Source organism: Cicer arietinum, chromosome 1 (genome assembly GCF_000331145.2).
Source record: "Cicer arietinum cultivar CDC Frontier isolate Library 1 chromosome 1, Cicar.CDCFrontier_v2.0, whole genome shotgun sequence".
Lineage (NCBI taxonomy): Eukaryota > Viridiplantae > Streptophyta > Magnoliopsida > Fabales > Fabaceae > Cicer > Cicer arietinum.
Window position 1 is genome coordinate 38,221,756 of NC_021160.2, and position 21,799 is coordinate 38,243,554.

Genomic DNA, 21,799 nt, shown 5'->3' on the forward strand with positions numbered 1-21,799 from the left:
CCTATATAATAAGTTATCATACGAATTTTACAAAATATTTTAAAAATTAAATTAGATGATTCTGATAAACATGATTTTCCCTCATTTTAATTTTTCTAATCATATTCAATTATTACAAATCAATAAAGTAATATTATAAGATATCTATATTTATAATACATAAAATATTATTTATAAAACTTATAAAATTAATTAATTAATATCCGCACAGCGCGCGGACCATAATCTAGTTTTAATTATTTCACACCCTTAAGAATTTCAAATAGAGAGACACATAAGAATTTGTACCATATGCAATTTCTTAGAAATCAATAACTAGAGTATATAACTATAGTGAAAGAGGACAAGTATTATCACATAGTTTCAACACACACTCAAAGTCTAAATTAATTTCAAAGTCCTATAGACAAAATTCATTTATAGAATTCCCACAATAGTTCTAGGTTATTAAAAAAGGACAATATAAAAAATATAAGATACTAACACAATAAATTTATTTATTTTCAGCATGTTACAAAGAATATCAAACATACTTAATTGAATGTTTGATTTATTACAAATCTTTGTACCAAATCAATTACGAAATTCAAACTTCATCGCCGCTCCAATTATTCTTTAGCTTTGGACCTGTAGGTCCCTCTTCTCCCAACAATTCCGGTGGTAAACCGCTAACAAATTTTTTAAAAAGATCTTTAAGTTTTCCAGGAAAAATTTTCTCAATACTTCTCAATTCATCATCTAGACTATAATTAATTTGTGGACCCCACTCCCTATAAAATTTCAACCATGGTGGCTCTATTACAGATTCCCCTAAATAATCAGCAGAAACCAAAACAAATTTTCCCATATCCATAATATATCCACCTGTATCAGTATCATCTCTTGCACCTACACCATTTTTCCCTATTAGAACAAGACCAGCATGTGGATATGATGCATGACCATGTAATGAAGCATAAACAATAGGTCTTCTAGTTGGAAAATCGAAGCTGCTACTAGTAATTTGGTATTCAAGTTGAGAGGAATCAATCCATGAACCATGATTATGTTGTGAGAAATATACATGCCATAATTGACCATCCAAGTTACTAACTCTTAATGTTACATGTTCCCAATCACCAACATGTTCACCTATTTTCCCTAATTTAACATTTATAAACTTTACTTTTGCTCTTCCAGGTCCATTAAATGGATAGAAAACCCACATGGCAAAATCGGTGAACGCTCCTCCAAGCATTGGTTTAACATGTACATAAGATTCACTACTTTGTACATTTCCAATTTTTACCCTTTCTTTGTTTTCATCATCTGCAGGTAAGTCTATCCAATATTCACCATCACTGTTAGGATCCTGAGGAAGATTAGTTCCATTTTGTGCTACTGGAACAGGATTTGATTCTTGACCTTTCTTGTATAGTAATGCTCCATTGGAGAAAAACCAATTAACTGAAGAAGGTAAGTATTCTTCATCAGGATGTAAGTATAGAAATGGAGAATAAACTTGAAGTACTGCCTCAATTTGTTTTAGATTAGGCATTATTTGTGTAATAGAATTTAGATTTTTCAAACAGGAAATTGATGGAGGGTTACTAGCATCGCCGATTTGTGCGATAAAGGATCCAACGCGAACACCGGGAGCTTGAACACCTCTATTGGATGGTCTAACATCATAAAAATTGAGGTAATTGGATCCCCAAATCCATGAAGAAGTTTCACATTGGTCAGTGAGGTCTGATCTTACGCACTTTATTTTATCAAGTGAAGGTTTATCTACTGTTGTGGTGACAACATGGCCTAAAGCTTTATAACCATCAGGTGCCATTGGTAGCCAAACAAACAAAGAGGAATCTTGTGAAGCTGAAATAGATGTAGTGTTGAATACAAGTGTGTAATCGATTGGTGATTTTAAAGTTCCATTGGTTGTGCTTGAAGAAACATCTTTTGCAACAAGAACATATCCAAAAAGTGGCTTGTTGTTTGGTTGGCTGTAACTACCTAACATAGAGAATCCTTGAGGTATTCCTGTTGGTTCGTAGACTGAGACGCCTTGATCGTCTGGTCCATCTTCGTAGGCGCCCCAAACTTTGCTAAACGTTGATACTTGAGACACTTGTAGTCCGCCTAGGTCAAGGATTCCATTCGCGAAACCGTTACCTGCATTTCGCAATTCAATATTCGATATAATGAGACTAATTCACTACTATATTGTTTTAAAAAAAGCTATAACAAACAGGCCTTTATTCACTAGAATGTATCACAAGAGGACAAAAAATGGCAGCCATACGATGGATACCTACCTTCTGGCCATGAATTTGATGTAATTGGAAGCTTAAATATGTTATCAACCGGGCGCAATCGGGATCGCTTTTCCTTGAAGATTTTCTTATGATCTGCATATATACAATAACATAGGATAAGACAACTACAAAAATGTGACGATGTATGGAGAACAAGGTCAGTCTATAATAGCGTTGTTCAATTTCACTTATACACTTAGTTGTTCTATTTAGGTTTGTTTTTGTTGAATCTTTTCACGAATTAAGGGGCTATACATTTCTATCAATCTTATTTGGGATAAGCATCTATGGTCATTAATTAATGTTCCTTTAATGAATAATGATTTTTCCATCATGAATTTTTTATTTTAAAAAACTAAAAGTATTTTATGATTGTGTCCGAAAAATAGCTCTCATATTGAGAAGTATGACATGGACAATAAATCATTGGCACTTATCTAGAAGACTCCTTAAAATTTATCTTGTGGCTATGAAATTATCGTCATCACTGATTCATTACTGCATTTATTACATTATTTTTTATCAAATAAAATAGAATACTTTGTTATGTATGATCAAATGCATAGTTGTGTATCATCATAATATCATGAGTAAAGTATATAAAACTTGCTCACATGTCTTACTTATCAATTTCTTGTGTGGATCACATTTTTTCATTGAGAAAACATGTGATGCTTCATAACATCGAATCACTACATGTTTGAACCAACTAAGCTGATTAATTAATTTGTGAAATTATAATTAATCCAATATTAGGGTGGTGTATGATTTAGTCGCACCAATTATTAAAAAAATAACACATATACTTCTTTGTTGTTATTTTTCATCATAACATTTTCCATACTAATACTATAAAATATAAAATAAGAGAACTAAAAATAAAAAATAAAGTAACAATGGCAGTGAAAGAAAAGTACCTGAAGTTTGATTCACTGGGGCAGCTTTAGGAACTCCCATTGCTTGAATTGCCATCAAAAGCACAAAACAAACCCAAAATATCCCCACATTCCCCATTTTAATAATCCCTTCCTTCCACACAAAAACACCCCAGCTCTCAACTGAACCTTTTCAAAATTCTATTTTGTGCTCACACTTGAAAAAGTACGAACACTTTTGCTTATTGAAGTTAGAACAAAAAGCACAAAGTTGTTAGTGGTGGTTGTTACTGCACAATACTCATCTCTTCCCTATAAATATAAGTGGTTTGTTTTGGAGTTGGATTGAATCCAATCACTATTTAGCTTAACACAATTTATGTCTCTTTCTCACAATATTGAATATCTATTTAAAAGGTATCACATTATTTTTTTTTTTTTTTGCTAAATTCTCATTTCCACTTTTGGTTATGATGATTCCCAATCTGTTTATTTTTTTTATATGTTTTATATTATTTTTAAATTGATTAGTTTTTTGTTTTTTCTTGTTTTCTATTGTACATTTCATTGTGGCCGAATCACGGATAAAGGGAAAAGGTTCATAAATTGTACCATTCAAATAAATAGAAAAGAAATAAATGAAAAAGAGAGAATTTACCATTTATTTTAAAATAAAAAAAATACTAATAACAATTTTATCTTTGAATGTTTTAAAATTAAACATTTGACCTAAATCATTAATTATTTTTCTTTATCTGTTTTATTTTTGACTAAAGATTTTATCATATTTTATGGAGGTTAAGATTTTAAAGTCAATACTATAAAAAAAGATTTTATAATCAATAAAATTCAATTTCATAACCGATATTTCTGAATGTTTAATATGGGATTAAATGTTATGATATCATTATTATATTTTTTTAATAATGTAACAAAAAAATATGGATTTCAATTCTCATTTCCACTTTTGGTTATGATGATTCCCAATCTGTTTATTTTTTTTATATGTTTTATATTATTTTTAAATTGATTAGTTTTTTGTTTTTTCTTGTTTTCTATTGTACATTTCATTGTGGCCGAATCACGGATAAAGGGAAAAGGTTCATAAATTGTACCATTCAAATAAATAGAAAAGAAATAAATGAAAAAGAGAGAATTTACCATTTATTTTAAAATAAAAAAAATACTAATAACAATTTTATCTTTGAATGTTTTAAAATTAAACATTTGACCTAAATCATTAATTATTTTTCTTTATCTGTTTTATTTTTGACTAAAGATTTTATCATATTTTATGGAGGTTAAGATTTTAAAGTCAATACTATAAAAAAAGATTTTATAATCAATAAAATTCAATTTCATAACCGATATTTCTGAATGTTTAATATGGGATTAAATGTTATGATATCATTATTATATTTTTTTAATAATGTAACAAAAAAATATGGATTTCCTTTTATATATATATATATATATATATATATATATTACTATTAGATTAGAGAAAATAAATTTGCCATGGACAAAATAAACATATATATTTCAATCTATCTTATATACAATAAAATGAGATTTTCAGAAAAATGAGACCTAGTAATACGTAACTCGACGACTGATAGATTAGAAAAGTTTGGTTAAGAATTATTACAATTCTAACTTAGATTCTTCTTAATAATTCGTCTTTAATTTAAGTTTATTGATTACTTGAGATCAACTACTTTAATTTCTTTGAATATGTATATATTATTATCGTATTATATATTATAGACATGAGCAATTTCATTCTCTATTCTATGTGTGGTAAATATTTTGATCTATAAAAAAATATAATAGTTCCAACTTGAGAATTGTAATATAACAATATAACAGTGGTAAATTTTGTAATATAACAATATAACAACTAGAAGACTTTGGAGATAGAGGTAATTTTGGATAGTTAATTTTTAGTTAGTTATTTGTAACTAATTTTGTTTGTTGCTCCTAAATTGTAAACCATTTGTATATAAGCAAAATCAAGCAATGTTGATAGAGAGGAGATAAAATTAGAAATCTGCAGTCTTGCATAGTGCATAAAACTATCAGCAAAGTGCAAAACCATATAATCATTTGATTCATAATAAGTGATAATTCTAAGTTGGATCGAATACTCCAGACGTAGAAGTTTATCTCTCAACTGGGTTAACAATTGTGTGTGTTCAAAATTTGGTATTGTAAGCTTTAATTTTGTTTGATAGAAAACGTTCTTCGTTTTACAATCTCACTAGTCTTCATTTTACAGAAACCTAGAACATTCTTAGTTTAGTGACTAATTGATCTCTGTTTTTTTTTTTTAAATTATTTGGATTTATAGACAGTCGACGAAAAAGTTTAAAATAGTTTTAAAAAATCGATAGCGTCTAATTTATTTTCAAATACTAATAGTTGGTAATGTTATTGTAGGGTTTTCATTACTATAGGTGAACATTGAGATTTTAAAATTTAATTAAGAGAATAACATCATTTACATTGATATATAATTTATTGTTACATGATAAAAATAAGTATTTTTTATGGGATGATAAAATTTAGTTGTTGTATAATAAAATTGGTAATATGATTGTAATACAACGGTTGTCATGAAAATGGTTCACATTTTTTATATTGAGATCTTCTAGATTTTAATAACGCCGTAAACTCGAAATTTGACAAACTTTTTTTGAACTGACCATGTACGGATATAGTGGGTATTAAAAATAATTAAATGTTAAAAAAGTAATTATAAATTTAAAGTAATAAATTTTTTGCTTTTCGTTTAAGTTTAATTTGTTCACAACACTTGACATTATACTCTTAGGTTGCATTTACACTTTTTACATTGAAAATGTTTCAATTATAGTATTATAGAAAAGTCTAAATAATATCCTTAATTTATAACTCAACTGACATTGTATGAAATAATTATAATAATATTTATCATTTCTTTAAAAACCAAAAAAAAAAAACGAACAGTCTCATTAATGTCGCAATAATATTTAGATAACGTTTCCATGAAATATTCTAAAGCATTTACATTTTAGAATCCTATTTTGTTAACGAATTAATTTAAATAAATTGTTAATTGAATTTTTTTTTGACAGAGAATCAATTGTTAATAGCTGATTTACTATGTTCTTATATTTGTATAACAGTAGTTTTACAATTACTATTAACAATTATTATATTAATGAAGATTGTCATAATAAAGAAACATTCTTTTTTGGGTTGCAAAGTGTGTGGGACAAGCACACAATTAAGGGAATTAAGAAACTTTTAAATAAATATATTAATAATCATTAATGTTAAACTGTGAAGTTGAGCTTTTGAGTGTAATTAAAGAATGAAAAAAATATATGTATCGAATCATAAAGTGTATAGAATCAATTAGCTTAACATGATAGGTTAACATGACACAATGAATCTTTTAAATAATGACATCTAACATTTCAATTATGAACGAAATCCCATAATTACTCACTATAGTTTATGAATGAAATAAAATTTATAGGTTAGTAACCACAAACTTACTTCCTTAAGTTGAATGAAACGAAAATATGTCAAATAGATTGTCAAGTTTAATTAACTTCTCTAACAACGATTTTCTAGTTATAATCTCTATAAAAAAAGTTTAAATAATATTATCAATTACTCAACAAGTTTCACTTAAATAAGAAGGTAGAGTAGTATGTCATTTATTTCATACTCCTAAGAATTTCAAGTAGAAAGACAGATAAGAATTCATATATGCAATTTCTTATCTAACCATAGTGAAAGAGAACAAGTATTTTCACATAGTTTCAACACACACTCAAAGTCTAAATTAATTTCAAAGTCTTATAGACAAAATTCATTTATAGAACTCCCACCAAACTTCTAGGTCCTTAAAAAAAAGACAATATAGAAAATATAACATACTAACACAACAAACTTATTTATTTTAAGCATGTTACTTAGAAGATCAAACATATTTAATTGAATGTTTAATCTATTACAAATCTTGGTACCAAATCACGCCACATAAAACAATTATTAGCATTTGACATTGATGTTACATAGAACTTATAATTACTCAAAATTGTGTAAGAAATGAAAATGGTTTTTAACTATTGCAAAAGTAAAATTAACAAGTATTTCTAACAATAATAACAACGGGTTATTTTTGTCTCTTTTGTCGACGATGAGTCATTGGAGTAGCTAGTCCTTTTTACTCATGTAGTGAAATACTTAAGTTAACCATAACTATAGTCATTCAAATTCAAACATGGGTAATTAAAAGGCTATTTAACATGGTTCAAAAGTATGAAGTCGGCTCCACAAATTATGTTTCTTACTTCAAATTAAAAACTCTATTAATTGTATATCCACAATAATTTATTCATAACTTACTAATAGTAACAACGACATCTACATCAATATATAATCAATTATCCGATTGAAGAAATATATAACTATTTCACTTTTAGATGCTATCAACTACTCTAAACTCTATACACTAATTCCCAACAATTAAATCACTTGAAACACAAACGACTCCATATTTACATAATCATATATACATTCAAATAACTAATCCAAAAACTAGCATCAAGATTTTACATTTATCTCATAACTCAAACAGTGATTCTAAACAGGTAACCTACTCTCATAGAATTATAACTGTTCAAAATTGATCACGATTAAATTTTATTTTGAATTAATCATCATCTCTTAAAAGCTACAACAAACTAAAGTAGATATTTTCGAAGTTGCAGATAAGATAAATAATTATTTACTAGAAGATACAACTCATTTCCAAATCAAATTGAATCATGTAGTGCTTAAATCACTTTCATGGTTACACATTATTCTAAAAATTGATTTATACACTTAAATTATCATATGAAGTATTACTAATCATTTAGCGCACAAAAAATCATTGAAAATTCAAAAAAAATCCCTAAATTACCTTGCAATAAATCACGTTTAAATAAAAATAAATCATATTTCTAAATACAATGAAAATAAAATAAACCACGTGTATTTTTAAAATCTATAAGATTTTTAAAATTTCACTCGTACTTTAATCATCAAAAATACATTTATAAATAATTAAACCCTATAAAAATTATTATTTTCAACTTATATTTTGAAAAAATATTTAAATTTATATATATAGATAGATAGGAAATTTTCTAATAAATTAGTACTTCCAAAATATTTCCAATTTATTTTCTTATTTTCTCAAAACTTACACACACAAAAATTGTATATTTATATACATTAAAGTAGTACACATGAACAAAACTTAAGGCATACTTGATCATGGTAATGAATTACACTAATTTACAAATCTACAAAATAACATTCTCCCTTCACACTAGCTACTCAACAGACCTATAGATACATCCACAATTTCTATCAAGCCACAAAATTGGAAAAAAGCATAACACACTAGCCCTCTAAACCAGTAAAATATGACGAAAACTAGACTAACATAGCAACATATCATTTTGATTTTGTTAAAAACAACACATAGTAAAACTTGGTGTAAATTTTCAGCTATTTTAAACTTTAAATATTTTATAGACAAAAATTCATCTCAATTTAATTCTTTAAAATAAGTCAACAATAACTCAAACATAAAATTATATTTTGTTTTTATAAAATAAATCAAGATAAACTCTTTCACAATTTGTTTCTAAAAATACTAACTTTAAAGTTCTACCAATCTTGAAATATTCAAAATTGTTATTGCAATTAATATGAATTGCATACGATTTCAAAATTACCACCAATATTATCTAAATTGATCAAGGTACAACCATCAATATTCTGTATTAATCAAGGTACAACCATCAATGCTTTACACGGGTTTAATATTAAAATCCACACATTAAAATTGATTTTTTTTATTAAAGCTAATGCCTTTAATTTGTTTCATCACACACAAAAAAAATCCATTTTAACCGTTCGAACATAATCAATATTTGTATTTTTGATACAATCAAGTTATGTGTTCTATATAAAAAAAAAGTTTTAAATTTTTTGAAATAATTGGGTTTCAATAAAAATAATAATACCTAGTAAAAGTCATTACTTGAAGCCTTAAACATTTAGTTCCTAGATAAATCAATGTTTTAATCAATAAGATATTAGATCAACCATTTTAAACAAATCCATATTAAGAGTAAATATTTTCAACTCGTTTAAAGTCAAAATCGAACTTTAAAACAACAATGCCAAAATTAAATCTCATACTTTAAACTTTGGGTATATTAAATGGATTCAAAAAGAAATTAAAATAACTAATAAAATTTATTAATTAATCAAGTTTAATGGTGAAAACAACTAACTAATTTTTTTAGGGTAATTTCTCCACAACGACAAATAGGTAAAATCTATCAATTCATTAATTAGAATTATCTCGATGAAATTAATAAATTAAAATATATAGCTAGCTAATAAAAAAAATTCCAACTATTCACATGAAACAATCATATACAGAAAATCGAATTAACTCAAATCATAAGAAATACTTTATGGTTTATTTAATCACTTTGAGTGGAACATAGAATTCACAACACAACAATAATAAGCAAGTAATTAATAGTTAACAATTAGATGGTATATTCACAATTCATGTACTCAGAGAAATACATATCACATAACACAAGACAATTAGATGGTATATTCACAATTCATGTACTCAAAGAAATACATATCACATAACACAAGGTCAATAGATAAGCCTTTAGACATTACAAATATGCACGACAAGCTCAAGGCTGGCAATGGATTGAAAGACGACTGAAACTTAACTCATTCGACCTGATTGGACAGACCTACTTTGATACCACTAATATGACATCTTAAACCATAAAATTATATATATATATATATATGAAAGAAAAAAAATGACGAGTTATTTAGCATATCACATTTTTCAAAATACTAATGAAAAACTTTAGACGTTTTCCTCCTATAGAACAGTGCAATTGCAATAAACTTGATTTAACTATAATTCTTTACTATAATTCTAAAAAATTACTAGTACTTATAAGGTTTTCTGATGACTCTTTCATCATATGTATATTTTTCATTGTTTTAATCTTATTTATCTTCAATCATTAGTTTAAAGAGTTATTTGATATATTTTGTTGATTCTAGTTCTTGCATTTAATAAAATGTTTATGTTCTTATTTCCTTGATTAAGTAGAGATTTTTTGTATTTTTGCGTTATTTCTATGTTTTAGTGCAGTGCTGAATTTTGGTGAGAAATAAACATGATCTATCAAGAATCATTGGAGGATCATTCATGAATATTTCTTGTAATTATTCTTTAATCTCTATCCTTTGTATCTATGTCATGAGTAACTAAATCCTATTTGTTAGGGATAAATGAAACAAGATGAAACCCTTATTTTTCTGATTTGATATCTAATTAAATGAATAAATTTATTGAATTATTTTACCCATCTCTATGCTTAATGCTTTTATTACTTGATCAATTTTAAAATGTTTTACGATTCGTATTTTGAAACAGAAGTGGACTTTACAAATGCTTGAGATGACAAATTAATGATATTGTAGTCTAAGGATAAATGCAGGTCATGAAACCAATTGAATTATTTGCAGAGGCAATAGTTTAATAAGAGAATGCTCATACTGTAAAGCTTAATTCTAATCTTAAATTCACGAAGGAATTAGGGGTTACTTTGGAATTAAAGGTCATGTCACTAAGACATTAGGGTAAGAATAATAAAGAGAATTTTGTAATACTTCAATAAAGGAATTTACTAACCAAGATCAAATTAGAAACTAAGGTTGGATTCGAAGTGAAATTCATCTCTGACATTTTTATTATCATAAAAGTTCAATTTTATTACTCTTGTTAGTTTCAAATATTATTTCAAACAATTCAGAAACTCTGTGTTTAATTTTAGTATTTAAACACAATTCAATTGTAAAACACAATCCTTGAGTTCGACACTCGGTATTACCATTTTAATTATTACTTGCAACGATTCAGTACACTTGCTGAAACACTATCAAGTATTTGACGCCGTTGTCGAGGATTGTCATATCACTATTGAGTTATAATTTATTTATTTAATTGAAATTTTTTGCTCTGCAATAAATTTTGTCTTTCTTTTATTTATAATTTTGAAAAACAAAATGTTTCTTCTTTGTTTGAGATAACTATCTGTTATAAAGCATGAAAGATTATAATGATGATATTCTACTACAATGATTGGAAGAGTATGATACTTGTCTTATATGTGTTGAATTATGCATAATTGAGGGTCAGATCTTGAGAGATACACTTCAAAAATATCACTCGGTACTACCGTTTTAATTATTACTTGCAATAATTCAGTACAATTGCTGAAACGCTATCATTTTCATACAAAAAAAAAAGTATTTCTATTTAAATAAGTAGAAACAACTTATAACTCTCATTCTATGTATCACCTATAAGAGCAAGGCTTCCTCCATTAACTTGTAATTAATGTGATTTGCCAAACTTTAAGACTCGTTAACTTAGTTACAAGGCTTGATATCATGCCACAACACAAGTGGATGGAAAATTCAAATTAGTCTTTCCTCAAAGATCCCTTCAACTCAACCTGAGACACATATACGCGACAATTGAGGTCAACGTGTATTGCGTGGTAGCTTTCGATATTTGGAGTGGTACCTCCAAATAACCTAGAAGTTCCCCACCTGAATACCTCCAAGGTCTAACAATTTTGCCTTAAGTCTCAAAAGTAGACTGCCACAATCAGGCTCATCCAGTTTTACTTCCCCGAAATCACTATCCTTGTCAGACTCTATCTATATGATGACAAAATAACATCCACTTCAAAAAATTTCAACATATATTTTCCCCCCATCATCACATAAACTTATCATAAATTTATAATATCACTATCATAAATTATATATCATCGTCATCACATAAGCTTATATCATACACTGCATCTATATTTTATTATCACCTCACATAAACTCGTTTAATCAAACATATGTACCAAATTCATTCGACATTCAATATCACAATAATATCAAATACCACACATTCAACAAAATTAAATTAATCAACACTTCATAAATGTTTCTATTCCATATTTTAATCTCACAATTTCAATTTATCCCTCAAAGGGCTATGGTCGTATGTAGCGAGCCCAGATGAATCATTGAGAAATACGGTTTTTTGGTTCATCTCACAACATATTATACTCATGAATTCAAATGATCTATCACCTCTTGTCTTATTTCATTGCATTCACACGTAAATACGAATTCATGAGAAAACAACCTTTTTTCTTTGACTCTTTGTCCTACATCGAGATAATTAGGAAACTTTTCCATTCTATAAGAAAAAGTCACAAGTCATGGAATTATTACACGTTTTAAGTAGAGAAAAAGTGTCATTTGACACACTTTATGAAAATATTTTGTTAGCATAAGAAATATTTTGTTATGAAAATATTTGACACACTTTAAGAAATTTTAAACTATCCCTCCCCTTTTTTGAACTCACCGAGATTATCATCTCATTCCCTATATATTTTCTTATATTATAGCAAATAGAAGTGGTTTATTCCTTAGCTCTAGCACTAGAGGAAGATTAATCAGACTTATTTTTCACTTAGGATTTTCTTATATTGTTGTTGTATGATCTACTAAGCAACTTGCCTAATGAATTCAAATAAATGAACTTGTAATTACATATTAATATGAAAAATTAAAAAAGATAAATATATGTGAATTCTAAAATTTCCATAGAATCGAAATATGGTTACCAACAATACTTGCAGGTATAAGAAAAAACAAAACAAAATTAAATTGAAAAAGAAAAAATAAAAAGAAGGAATGATTTGATAACTTGATAATAATATAGATGAGAGTTGATAAAAAATTAGTATAATAAATCAGTATAAAATGTTCTATCATATCTTATGAGGTTTAATATATATATATATATAATCCAGATAAATGAGTATATTAAATAATTTAAAACATCAGTGGTTTGGTGTAAAAAGACATATATTAAATCTACAATAATAACACTAATAAGTGTTGATAGAGTTCTAAAATATTTCATACTTTAGATTGGGTTGCCAATTTACCACATCCTCATCCTAAATAAATTTATAGAAAATAATATGTCTATTATTTGTCATTATATATTCATATACTTTTTCGAAACATGCATTTTTTTTTGTCACATTTTATTTGAATTAAATGTGCTAGTGTGATTAATGATTTTTTTTGGGTGCATTAAGTAGCATAGCGACAAAAATGGATTTCATTTATAAATGTTTTAATGCACTTTAAAAACATTCATTTTCTAGAACATAAATTTTTTTTGTTAGATAGTATTCAAATTTTTTTTCTTTTGAAATAGAAAGTATTCAATTCAAATCATGAGCCCATTTGAAAAGAAAGTATTCTATATTTAAAAGATGTTATTTTATTGGTTGTATTTGAAAATAAAAGCTTTAAGAAATTAGTATTACAATAAATGATTAATTTGTTAGATAAGTGTTGCGTGTACTATTTTATTTGAAGTACGACAATTGCTTATATTATATATTGTAGATGTAGATTGTAACAATCCACTTAATTAAAATCTATTAAAATAAATATTTTAAAACATTAACATATTAATTTAGAAATAATATATTTTATTAAAAATAGAAATAGACAAAAAGGATAATAAGGGAATTGTACATTGGTCAAAATAGAGAAATCTCATTCTTTTCCCTCACTTAAGTCCTTCTTCTTGGGGAAAAGCCGATAACAATTGTCTCATTCTTTCCTTTTCATTTTTGAAAACGGCCACACAAATGGTATTTGTCATCATCTTCCTCAAATATTTCATTTCTCCTTCTTTTTCAAAATCTCCAAAAACATTAGTTCACGTTGTGGCATAAGAATTGCTTTGACCCGTTATATACAAGATTTCACCTCTCTAGCATCAACAATAAACCAAATCAAGCTCAAGTGAAGTCAAGAATAGCTAGGAAAAACTCAAAGAAATTGGAGTAAAAAACAAAGGCTAGATAGATTGAGAGTTAGGAGAGTTGATATATAACTACCCAAATCCAACTCAAATCAAAGAGGGTATTTCTTAGGAAAATGGTGAGTTATGTTACATTAATTTCTTTTAGTGTGAGGAAATAACTTTTTTAGCATATAGGTGATTTGAAACTGCACCCATATGATTTTAAAATATCATGCATGTTGTTTGTTTGATCAATTGATGTATTGGAAATTTTGGAACTCTCATGATTTCGAGTAAAATATTGTAGTTTTAATGTGCGAATCTTGTTACTTAAGGCAAATGCACGATATTTTTATAATAATTTTTGTCATATTTTTATAAAAATTTGCAGCAGATAAGTAAAAACTCTTTTTCAAGGGAAAAAGAAACTTTTATGAGTTATTTAAGATATCACATTTCTCAAAATACAAATGAAACACTTTAGACATTTTTCTTCCTATAAAACAATGTAATCTTAATAAACTTAATTTAATTATAATTTCTAAATTTAATTTCAAAAACTTACTAGTACTTATAAGACTTTTATACAAAAGTTGTCTCTAATTAAATAAGTAAAATACAACTTATAACTCAAATTCCCGGCATCACCTATCAGAGTGGACTTCTCCCAAACTTGAACTTCCAGACTCATTAACTTGTAATAACTACGATCTCACAAAAGCATAATCAAACAAGTCAAATACAAACAATAAATGAGGTGAGTCCACGTTGATAGTATAATATAAGTAAGAAGGACACACAACAATCATAATAAACTGTATCATAATAAATCATAATATATCAAAATATTCAAGAAAAATAATATCACATTATAATGAGAAAATCACTCAAATAAAATCAATATATTATTATATCATCACATCATCCAAGAGAAATTATTATCACTTTTGAAATACATTAATAACAACAAAATAATTACAAGAAAATGCAATGTTATTCATTGGCTTAGACTCTACTTCTTTACAATTTGGTACAAATCTAAAAGTACTTGGTTAAGAGACTTGATACTCAAATTGGCCATGTTCTCATATATCCCCTCAAAAAAATCCAAAACACATATACACGATAGTCCAGGTAAATGTGTGTTGCATGATAGCTCCCGACATTTGAAGGACTACCTCCAAGTCACCTTGGAATTCTCCACTCGAATACCTCCAAGATCTAACAATCTTGCCTTAAGGCTCACCAGTAGACCACCACAATCAAGCTCATTCTATTGTACTTCCCTACAACATCACTAGGCTTGTCAGACTCTACCTATATGATGATAAAATAATCTCAAAAAATTCTCAACATCTATTTTCTCTCATCGTTGACATAGACTACTCCATTAAGAGCACTATCTTTAGCGCAAATTGGAATCATCATTATTTCATCAACTATGGAGTTACTTCAAAATTCTCATCATAAATTTATAACATCATTATCATTCATCATACATCATCATCACCACATAAACTCATCACAAATTAATAACATCACTATCATCAATCATACATCATCGTCGCATAAACTTATCTTAGTGTATCCATCTTTTACTATCACGTCACATAAACTTATATCGTAGAATGCATCCATCTTTTATCATCATATTACATAAAATCGTCTAATCAAACATATGCACAAAATTCATTCGACACGTGATATGACAATAATATCAAATAACACACATTAAACAAAATTAAATCAATCAACACCTGATAAATATTTATATTCCACATTTTAATTTCACAATTTTCATATTTTCACATTAGTTAATTTATCCCTCAAATGACTACTGCTGTAGAGAGCTCGGATGAATCGATGAAAAATACAGTTTTTCCATTCATCGTACAATATATTATACACATGAATTCAAATGCTCTCTTATTTCTTATTTTGATGCTTTCTCAACAGATAAATCTATGCGAGTTTTCAACAGCAACCGCAAATGGACAACATACAACAAACTAATTCAAAAATAAAAAACAAGTTCATAAAATCTCTGAGACACGACTGATAAATTATGCGAGGCATAAAAATCAATGTTAAATAATTAATAATAATTTTAGGAGAAAAAACGAAGTCAAAACAACGAGAAAAAACTATAGAAAATGTCTCACCGAATTGTAGTGCCTATTAAAAGTGGCCAACGTCAACTCTACCAAGAAAAAAAACAAATTGTAGTGCCTATTAAAAGTTTTGACGAAAGGAATCCAAAAATGATGTCCATTTTTTGAAAATGTGAACGTGGTTTCTTGAAAAGCCCAAAAACAATCCTTCCAAGGGACAAAAAACAATTGTTTATGGCTAAACGATGCTACGGACCTACGGTCAACTAATGTGAGACTAGAAATGAGTTCGATGGTGGATTTTGTCTGAAAAACAAGGTTTGGTGCATTTCCATAGAAAAATGAGAGATAATACAAGATAGGGTTTGAAGTGTTATGTCGCGGGCAATCAAAGTTCAACTTAAAGGAATCAATAAAATTCAACTTCATAACAAATATTTCTGAATGTTTAATATGGGATTAAATTTATTTATTTTTTCTATGATTAAGTGTTATAATATCATTATTATTATAATTAGGATTCAAACTTAGATTCTTCTTAATAATTCGTCTTAAATTGAAGTTCATTGACTACTTGAGATCAATCACTTATTTTTTTGAATATGTATATATTATGATCGTATTATAGTATGTACATATTATAGATATTGGCATCAAATACATATTATAGATCTATACAAAAATATAAAAATTCGAACTTGAGAATTGTAATATAACAGTTGTAAATATTGTTAATATGTGGTACTCAATTAGAAAACTTTTGAGGTAGAGTTAATTTTGGGTAGTTAGTTTTCAGTTAGTTAGTTGTAACTACTTTTTTTTGTTTCTCCTAAATTTTTAACAACATGTATATAAGCCAAAACAAACAATGTTGATAGAGAAGAGATAAAAGAAATCTGCAGTCTTGCATAGTGCAAAAAACTGGCAACAAAGTGCAAAATATTATAATCATTTGATTTAAAATAAGTGATAACTCTAAGTTGGATCTAATCCCTCAGGCGTAGGAGTTTATCTCTGAACTGGGTTAACAATTGTGTGTGTTCAAAATTTGGCATTATAAGCTTTAATTCAGTTTGATAGAAAATAAAGAACGTTCTTCGTTTTAAAATCTGATCAATCTTTGTTTTACAGAAACCAAGAACATTCTTGGTTTAGTGACTGATTGATCTTCGTTTTAACAACAATTGGTATCAAGAGCACTGACTATTCGATTCAATGAAAAGATGACATCAACAAAGTATGTACTTGAAAAATTCGTTGGGAAGAATGATTTTGGGTTATGGGGTCTTAAGAAAAAAGTGTTGCTAATTCATCAAGTTTTGACAAAAGCACTAGGAGGAGAAAAATACATGGCATCCACACTTACAAAAAATGAGAAGAAGAATATCATGAACAAGGCTCATAGTGCTTTAATCTTGAGTGTTGGAGACAAGGTTCTGAGGGAAGTGTCAAAGGAGACCTCTACAACAGGTATTTGACTCAAGTTAGAATATTTATAAATGACAAAATCATTAGCGAATCGTTTATACTTAAAACAAAAGATATATACTTTCAAGATGCAATCTGGGATGTCAATTTAAGATCATATGGATGTCAATTTGATGATGAGGATCAGACCCTACTATTGATAATATCAAGCTCTCTTGAAAATCTGTGAGATACACTCCTTTAAAGAGGAAATGCAAGCTGTACTAATCTCAAAAGAATTAAAGAGGAAGTCAGATGGGAAAGAAGAAAGCAGTAGTGAGGGACTAATTGTCAAGGCCAAGACAGAGAAGAATAATCAAAAACAGAAGAATAAGTTCAAGAACAAGGAAAAGGATGGGAAAGAAGAAAGCAGTAGTGAGGGACTATTTGTCAAGTCCAAGACAAAGAAGAATAAATCAAAAATAGAAGAATAAGTTCAAGAACAAAGAAAATGACAAGTCTAAAATGAAGTGTTTCATATGCAAGAAAGATGGGCATTTCAAAAAACAATGCCCAGACTAGAAAGGAAAGAAAAGAACAAATAGTGATGATGATTATGAAAATGCAAATCAATTTAAAAATCAACCTGCAAGGTAGTTGGAATTGGCTCAATCAAGTTGGAAAATGAAACTATGACGATTTTGTCAAACGTCAGAGATATACAAAACCAGCTCGTTGCATCAAAGGTTGGGACATGTAAGTCTAAAAGGAATGCAAGTTATGAATAGACAAGGCATGCTAGGTGGTGACAAGATTGGTGATTTTGAATTTTGTAAACATTGTGTGTATGGAAAGATGCATAGAGTCAAGTTCTCTACAGGGAAGCACTACTCAAAAGGAATTCTAGAATATGTTCACAGTGATCTATGGGGCCCTGCCAAAATTGCTTCACATGGAGGTAACAAGTATTTCATCACATTTCTTGATTATTATAGTAGAAAAATATGGATTTACTATTTGAAAAGTAATGATGAAGCATTCAAAATCTTTAAAGATTGAAAATCTAAGGTTGAAAACAGAACTAATAAGAGCATTAAGACCTTAAGGACAAATAATGGGATTAAATTTTGCAGTGAAGAGCTCACTAGTTTTTGCAAAATTCATGGTGTGGACAAGCATATGACTGTAAGACACACACCTCAGCAAAATGGCCTAGCTAAAAAGATGAATAGATCCCAGTTTGAAAGAATGAGATGCATCCTGTCAAATGTAGGTATGCCTGCACAGATTTGGGGGGAAGTTGTCCATACAACTTGCTATTTGATAAACTTAAGTCTTTCAACTACAATGGAACTCAAAACTCCTCAAGAAATATGGACTGGACATGCAGCTAATGACAGTCACCTAAAAGTATTTGGATGTAAATAAAGGAAAACTAGTTCATCGAGCCAAGAAAGGATACTTTGTTGGATGTCCAAGTGGTGTAAAAGGTTATAGGATATGGTGTCCTAAAAGTAGGAAATGTATCATCAGTAGAGATGTTAAGTTTCATGAGGCTGATAAATATAAATCCTTAACCAAGGCTGCTAGTGAAAGTTCACATCAAATTGAAGCTGAGAGGAGCTGAGAGGTTTGATCTTGATGTGGAGCAAGCTACATAAAAGGAGAAAGATCAACATAAATAAAAAAAACGTTCTTGGTTTTAGATCAACGACATGCTAAACAAGACAAGATTGATACAACTAAACATGTTATGTTTCCAGACCATGATAATCCAAAAGAGAAGGAACTTGATGACTACAATCTCATCAAGGACAGAGAAAGAAGGACATTAAAACCCCCTCAAAGATATGGTTATGTAGACATGATCAATTATGCATTACATGTTGTTGAAGAAATCATACAAGAATATCCCAGGAACTACAATGAAGCTGACAAATCTTAAGACAAATACAAATGGTTGTTAGCTATGATTTAGAAGCTGAAATCACTGGAGAAGAACAACAGTTGGGAACTCATACCTAAGCCTACCAACTCCAGAGTTGTAGGCAACAAATGGATCTTTAAGAGGAAGGAGGGAATTCCAAGAGTACAACAACCTAGGTTCAAAGGAAGGCTAGTAGCAAAGGGATTAAATGAAAAGGAAGGGATGGACTACAATGAGATCTTCTCTCCTATTGTCAAACATGTATCTACAAGAATAAGACAAACTTAATGCAACAATCAGATGGCTTTAGGACTCAAGAAAAAGATGATTGGTTATGCCTGCTAAATATATCACTCTATGGGCTAAAGCAATCACCAAGACAATGGTATTTGAGGTTTGATCCAATCATGCTCAGTCAAAGTTATGCTATAAGTAATTTTGATGGTTGTGTGTATTACAAACAAGTATCATCAACAACAGACATTTACTTGCTGCGATATGTGGATGATATGCTAATAACATCAAAAGTATGAAAGAAATAGAAAAAATGAAGAGTCAACTGAAGAAAGAATTCAAGATGAAGGACTTGGGGCCAACCAAGAGAAATATAGGGATGCAAATCATCAGAATCAGAGAGTAAGGAAAACAGATAATTTCCCAAGAGAGTTACATTGAAAAAGTCCTAAATAGATTCAATATGAGTGAATCAAAGGTTGTCAGCTCTCCACTTGCAACTCACTGCAAACTTTCTTCAGCCATGTCACCAAACACAAACCAAGAAATAGAAAACATGAAGACAATACCATATGCAAGTACCATAGGGAGCATTATGTATGCTATGGTTTGCTCAAGGCCAGACATTTCTCATGTTGTAAGTGTCACAAGCAGATTTATGGGAAATCTAGGGATGAACCATTGGCAAGCTGTCAAATGGATTCTAAGGTACCTAAAGGGAACTCAAAGCATGTGCTTGGAATACAACAAAAGTTCAGAACCATCAAAACCAGTCCAAGGATTTGTAGACTCTGATTTTGTTGGAGATGTAGATAGAAGAATGTCTCTTATAGGATATGTGTTTATAGTGTACAACAACACAATCATTTGGAAAGCTAATCTTCAACACATAGTGGCATTATCAACAACAGAAGCCGAATATGTTTCTCTTGCAGAAGTCGTGAAAAAAGGAATTTGGTTGAAAGGGTTGATCACTGAACTTGGTGTTAAACAAGAGTCAGCTTGCATAAATTGTGTCAGCCAAAGTGCCATTCATTTGAGTAAAAACCAAATGTATTATGAAAGAACCAAACATAATTGCATTCGGCTCCATTTCATCAAGAATGTCATTGAAAGGGGTGAGATAAATGTGGCAAAGGTGCACACAAGTGACAATTCAGCTGACATGTTTACAAAACCTGTCACACTTAACAAATTCAGACATTGTTTGAATTTTCTTAAGATTAATTTAAGAAACAAAGGCAGAGGACTAAGAGGATATCACTTGAAGAATCAAATAACAAGGTTCTCATTTGGTACCATGGTGAAGATATGTTAATATATGGTACTCAATTAGAATACTTTGGAGATAGAGTTAGTTTTCAGCTAGTTGATTGTAACTACTTTTGCTTGTTGCTCCTAAATTGTAAAAATCTTGTATATAAGTCAAAACAAGCAATGCTGATAGAGATGATATAAAAGAAATTTGTAGTCTTGCATAGTGCAGAAAACAGGCAGCAAAGTGCAAAACATTTTAATCATTTGATTCATAATAAGTGATAATTCTAAGTCGGATGTACTCCCCCAGACGTAGGAGTTTATTTCTGAATTGGGTTTATAATTGTCTGTGTTCAAAATTTGGCATTGTAAGCTTTAATTTTGTTTGACAGTAAACGAAGAACGTTCTTCGTTTTACAATCTGATCAATCTTCATTTTACAGAAATCAAAAACATTCTTGGTTTAGTGATTGATTGATCTCTGTTTTAACAAAAAAAAAAAATTATTTGGGTTTATAGAGGGTCGATGAAATAGTTTAGAATAGTTTTAGAAAATTGATTACGTCTACTTTATTTTCATATACTAATATTTGGTAATGTTATAATTTTTACTATAGTTTTTTCTTTTGCATTACTAACGGTGAACATTGAGATTTTAAAATTTAATTAAGACGATAACAACATTT

The 21,799-nt window shown here is 28.6% G+C and overlaps 1 pseudogene; it reads right to left on the reverse strand.

Annotated features, from left to right (window-relative positions):
- Window positions 1-586: 586 nt before the first annotated feature.
- LOC101493684 (hypothetical protein At1g04090-like) lies at window positions 587-3,421 on the reverse strand (annotated as a pseudogene).
- Between the last annotated feature and the right edge of the window lie 18,378 nt (window positions 3,422-21,799).